At 35.6% G+C, this 6,651-nt stretch overlaps 1 long non-coding RNA gene across 1 annotated transcript; it reads right to left on the bottom strand.

Annotated features, from left to right (window-relative positions):
• Positions 1-2,790: 2,790 nt before the first annotated feature.
• Positions 2,791-6,413, bottom strand: LOC148304123 (uncharacterized). The gene is made up of 2 exons (XR_015838392.1): positions 6,090-6,413; positions 2,791-3,211 (listed from the first exon to the last, which is right to left on the bottom strand). It is a non-coding gene; the product is annotated as an uncharacterized LOC148304123 (long non-coding RNA).
• Positions 6,414-6,651: the final 238 nt, after the last annotated feature.

Genomic DNA, 6,651 nt, shown 5'->3' on the forward strand with positions numbered 1-6,651 from the left:
CACCCCAATTAACATAATTCCCACTTAATTCCAAGGACTGATCACCCAGCCTTCATGTAATTGCGATCAAGTTATCACCGCGTCAAATCGACGCAGTGCCCTATGCACTACCTGGGTGCAGATATTGGCTAGAAGACGAATAATAGTTTGGTATGTAAAAATATTGTTAGAAATAAGAATTGTTTGTTCGGCAAAATGATTATGAAAGCTTGCACAAACAGCGTTGGATGGAGCGCTACAGAGGAAATTAAAACAGGTACATATAGAAGTAAACTGCAGTGAGCTGTTACTATAACAAGTTTTCCCGTTCAAAATTTCTGCAAGTACTCGCACATCGAATATAAAAGGCCGAGTGAGGCAGATAGTAGTATAATGTGCATGTATATTTCATTCACCCTTAGTAAACCAGACTATTTAACTAATACCGTTGCGTTGGTGCTGGTTAAATGAACCAATTACTATTAAGGTAGGATACTCGATAGCCCGCTACATAATTTACTTTAAACCCGGGTAAAATATACAGTAATTGAATTTTTGCTAAAAACACCGTTTTTGTATTGAAAAATTAAGTTCTTCTACCAAATAAATATATGGTTTTTAAAAGAAAAGAGTTTTTGAAAGGCAAGAAGTTTTTTTTCTCTCTGAAAAAGTCTCTGCTTAATAAAAGCTATCCTCATTCCAACATAGACGGCTGTTGTAAACTCGCACATACTGTGTTAAGAGTTTGATCAATATATCTAAAAGTTACATTTTTTTAGTAGTGTGGTTGTCAATCACGGGTAAAATTGGTGAATGTTGTACGTGTGTAAAGTGATCACTAAACCAAGCTTAGACGGCCGTAAACCCGTAAATGCCCAGACTTCCATATTCTTCTTCATCTATGTTGAGATATCAAAAAAATCTCTCGATATATAGGTTGCATTTAGCAATAACTGGGCGGATAACAAAGATAGGTACAAGGTGTGCATACAATATCAAGGGATCCATCCAGAGCATGTATGGGGGGGACATATAACATGTTGGGAGTAATTTTATTTTGTTGATAAAGGGTCCGCCAAATAACTTTTTTTTTTTGAAAATGCTATAAAAAAAAAACTAAAAAACTTCGGCTGTGTGGCACGTAGCGCCGTCCTGTTGAAACCAAATGTTGCCAATATCCTCCTCTTCAATTTTTGTGAACAAAAATCCGTTCAACATGGCCCGATAACGATCGCCATTGACTGTAACGGCCACTCCTTGCTCATTTTCAAAGAAAAATGGCCCAATTATGCCTCTGGACCAAAATCCGCACCAAACAGTGACTCGTTTTGGGTGTACCGGCTTTTCAATGTATGCGTGCGGGTTTTCTGTGCCCCAAATACGACAATTTTGCTTGTTTACATACCCGCCAAGATCAAAATGAGCTTCATCCGAAAAGATGATTTTTTTGGCAAAATCGGCATCTTCTGTAAGTCGATCGCAGGCCCACTCAGCGAAGCGAAAACGCATTGGATGGTCAGTTGGCTTCAACTCCTGAACCAATTGGACTTTGTATGGCGTCATACCAAGGTCTTTATGCAAAATTCGTCTCAATGATGTCTCCGAAATGTTCAATTGTTGAGAACGACGGTGAATTGATGTTGATGGCGCTTCACGCACACTTTCTGCCACAACATCGATATTCTCGGGTGTACGCACTGTTTTTGGCTTTTCACGCTTTGGTTTATCGATGAGGATGCCAGTTTCTTTCACTTTTTTCACAAGATAACGAACATACGGAGCTGACGGTGCTTCTCTTCTTCCAAAAACCGTACGCAATTTTCGCACACATTCTGCAACATTACCATGATTTTCAAAGTAATGTCGCAATATTTCCCAGCGTTGTTCAAGCGTATACACAACCATATTCGCTCAGCGGAAGGATAAAACTAATTATCTGTCAAATCAGACATGAGCTAAGTGTTACCATTCACGAAATAAGCACTAGTTGAAAAAAAAAACTTTAGATGGCGGACCCTATAGTAGGTAGACTTTGGAGACAATGATGTTTATTTCACCACAATTTCTCGTTACAATCACAATGAGATCGGAAGTTATTTTTACCGCGTAATTATTTCGTACAATAAATTTACATTACATATTTATTACGACGAACTGCAAACAATGTGAATTAATTAATGAGATGACGCGGATATCATTAAAATAATTCGTCAACAACTGTGGCATTGGTGAAATTCCACATTCATATAGAAATATAAAAGGCATTGCCTTCACCGAAACGCAAATAATCAGTTTATACAGTATATACATAGATATTTATAATATTTGATGAAAACTTGGTATGGTCAAGTATGTATATCAAATACTTGAAAGCGGTCTGGTCAAGAGTCGGAATCATGGGTGGGTATGTATGAAGAGATGTATAAATGTGGAAGAAAGTAATGTAGTTTGCAAAGACAGATTGCTGTGGGGTTCTATTTTTATGTGCTTTATTAAAAAAAAATCGTTACTTTTTTCACATGGAAAACAAAAGAATTTGACAGTTTTAGAGGAAGAGTATACGAGATAGAATAAGGAACACCGGGAAGAGAAATATGCGAGATGGAAGATGTCGTAAGGTCGGAGAATGTGAGGATAATGGAACCATCCAGACTACCCCACATTGCACTGGACGGTCAATCCCAAGGTAGGCGACTCCCGGGCAGACCACAAAGAGATGGATTGACATTGCAGGAGGTTAAGCCCTCTTTAAATCAGACCATAAGACGAAGATGAAGAATCGTAAAAAAATGTATGGGGGATGGGTATAAGACATTTTAAGAGCACGACGCGGTTTGCCTGCGTCGCTAGCGAGAGTAGTGAGATTGATTAGTTAAGAGTATACTGTATTCACCTTGTCGCTGCAAACGCACACGTAATCCGGGTTGCAGTAGGCGCAGTCGCACTCCTCGCAGTCGTTCCAGAAGATCTCTCCATTGCACCCCATGGGCTGGTGGCGCGCCGGGGGGCCCCTCCTGCCCCCCACCTCCACCCACACCGGCCGGTTCATCCACCCGGGTCGTGTGGCTACTCAAACTGCACTCATCACTGATCATCCGATTTGTCACACGCACTACCGCCGGATTCTGCAGTCACATTGAACCCGACGCGAGTCTAATTGCTTTGTCGGCAGTCCAAAATATTAACGAATCGAATTTAAAAAGTTCCCCGACCTCTGAATTTCAGGTTTTCACTGGAAAATTGTGTAAAACTTTGTAAAATGTGCCCTCGGCACGGGAAAACTCTTTCTCTCGTTATCTATAATTTATAATTATGTATAAGATGATAATAAATAATCAGATACTTTTAAGAAACGTCTGAGACATTACTATCTATCATTAGAATCCTAACTGTTCATCGAACCTCATCCCTTAGGTTTTTCCTCTACCTCCTTCCCTAAACTCACTTTTTCCTTTGCCTTCCTTATTATCATCAATTTGTAATTTTCATAAAGTAGATGCTTAATTAATACAGTAGTAAATTGTAATTACAGATTTTATATTTTATTCAATTAAAATTGTGTCCCAGAAGCGTAGTGGTAAATACGCTTGTCTACCGTACCGGGTATTTCGATTGCTTGGTGAAAAATATGGTAAACCAAAACTGAATGCATTTTATTTTTATTTTTAAATTATCCTACATACGCATTATATGTGTGCAATGATTCTATTTTGCATAAATCCATACAATTATGCTAATTATGAAATTCAGGTCGCCAAACTACATATATGATTGACTCATGATCCTTTCATCGTCATCTATTAAATGACTGATGACTACTCCAATCTATCTGGTTTTTTACTTCATAATAATATGTATGGTATATTGATAAACAATGAATATTCCGTCATTTGTATATTATATATTATTTAGACGTATTGTATGATCCAAGTATGAGATATTTCATTTATTTATTATTTTTATTATCAGGCACTGGATTATTCACTATACGGGTGATATATCGATATGATAGAGTTTCGACTTGAGATGAAACATCTATCGTTTTTATACGAAAGAAGATGGAAGTCTGAGCATCCCAGGGCAAATGACCTGGGTACTTTTTTATCAACACAGGTCAATATATAATACTGATAGGGTCAAATGAACTGTTGCGATTGAGAACAATGTATTGTAATAATTCGACGACATAATAATAGATTTATCATATGGAAAATAAAAATTCGAAATCGCCCTAACAAGGCAAAACAGTAATAGTAAAAAAATAATGAATCTCGAATCATATACGTTCTAACGTTCCAAATATACTCAGAAATATTTTTAAAAAATGTAGATTTAAAAATGTTTTTTTTTTAAATTTTATTTATTTATTTAATCATATACACTTTTCTAATTTTAAATTTACAAAAATGTTTTCCCACAAGGATTTCCCGTGTAGAAGGGCACATTTTACAACACTTGCTAGTTATGTGTATTATGACTCATGTGTGGCCGAATGACACGATCTATTGTATACTAACCCAACTAATTATTATAAATAATCCGTTATTTAAAATCTTTAATGGACGTAGGTTATGAAGTTTTTTCTGCAAAAAGTGTAATTTCCTTTACTCAACTTTCCGTGGTATATGATTATTTTTGTTTGATGTGTTTTAGCGTTTTTGATTTTGTTTTTCTATGAATGTTTTCTTGAAGTGTGTTATTGGTGATTCGTGAGTCATTTGGCTGGGATGGGTATTCTTGTGATTTATGTGAGTAATTTTTAATGCATATGTAAGGATTGTTTTATCATACAGTTGTAATTCGTTGAATATTGCCTTTATTGTCTAGGAACTTTACGTATGTATATATTGAGATGATGTATCCAGAACAATGATTCCCAAATGATTTTTTCTGCGTACCACTTTAAAAAAGACCTCAAAACTCGCGTGTGTACTTATTGTAGGGATGATAAATAAATTTAAAAAATAAATAAATTGCCGTAAAAATACAGTTCTAATGATGGTGAAAATCAGTTTAATGTGACGTTTGCGTAATAGATGTTTACAGATTCATTTTTTAAATGTTAATTGGTAAATACTCTTATCCTTCACCGTCTCAAGGACACAACTCTGAAATTTGGTCCATGGGACGGTGAATACTGTGTTTGAAAATGATGCGGAATGCATCGATTCACGTCACAATAGATTTTAAGAAAATGCTGTTATTTATTAAGTAAAACTTAAATTGAAAATAGATAGATATACCACAGGGGTACTGCCGAATCAATTAATGAAATGAAATTATCATATTTCCATTCCAGTTGGTTCCCTTGATGCAAATTCTCGCCCCACCCGTACCACTAATTGGAAAACACTGATCTACAACAAGCTGTAACTCATTGGAAATAATAAAAGAGGTAATTCTTTCTTACACGACCCCGTGTCACGGAAAAAGTATATATTTAGAAAAGAAAACAAACGAATGTCACCGTGTTATGGTTTTCTCTTTAATTGCTTTCACAAGCGGACGTCCATTGTTGTTCAAACATGGTCCTTTGTTTCGTGGAGACGGCTAATTTAGAAGTAGTGTAATTCACTTGCATAAATTAACATTTCACTTAGTAGGTATAAGCAGGTTGCGATGGACACGACAGCCATTGAAATTTCTTCCTAATGGTTCACGTTTCGCGCACATCTTTATACAAAGTTTAAAGGTTAAACAAATGCAATTTGAATTTTAATCGAAACTAATTGTAAATGTGTTTTTTTTTCACAAAATGTAATAAATATATTTTTTAATGCTTAAAAATTTATTATTCTATTTAAAGAATGCCTAAAATTACATAATATTATTATGATAATTGTTGACTGGTTTCAAGGCAAATATTTATTTTTTAGAGAAAAATATTTATATTTTTATTATATAAACGAATATTTCAATATCATACAATTTTTTGTATGCTAAAGCGGCCAGCTATTAAAATAGGAATCAAGTTGTGTTAGTGTGCGCTCGAACCAAAAACTCAAAGTCCACGAAAATAACCACTTTAAACTGTACTCTAAATTATAGTAACTATAATCTATAATACTCTAAAAAAAATTAATAAATTTTTACAATTTTTAAAAATCTACCTGAAAAGTATAAAGTTGTAGTCAACGGAGCTGTTTGCTCCGAAACCGGTCGACCATTATAATAATTTATGATGATTAAACACAGTTTTTTTTAAATGTATATAGTTAATAAAATATTTAATTACACGAGTATTTTGATTGCACGTATTTAAAATTCACCAGGGACGCAGAAAGGAAGATAAGGATGCTTGTAACGTTCGTTATTTTTCTCTCGATGGCAAATATCGCGGGAAAGCGGTTGGAAGCGTCCGATTGGTCCGGCGACGACCGTGGGGCGATGCAAACTGATGAAGCGGCGAGGCGACCCGACCGCTGACTACTGAACCGGCGGCGGAGGCCGGAGGACTGAGGGCGCCCCGCTGCAGTACATGCCGTGATTTCTGCACAGAACGCAGATTCCACGATGGATTTTTTTTTTAAATTTAAAAAAAGAACTGGAAAAACAAAAGACTATCATATTTTTATATTTTTTTGCTAAACGAATTTTGTTAACGCATTCAGAATGCGGATATATCAAATTTTCAAACAAAGGGAAAATTTCGCGTGTTGAGAACTTAATGAC

The sequence above is a fragment of the Brachycentrus maculatus genome, unplaced genomic scaffold (genome assembly GCF_059751285.1).
Source record: "Brachycentrus maculatus isolate JH-2025_06_01 unplaced genomic scaffold, ASM5975128v1 h1tg000329l, whole genome shotgun sequence".
NCBI lineage: Eukaryota > Metazoa > Arthropoda > Insecta > Trichoptera > Brachycentridae > Brachycentrus > Brachycentrus maculatus.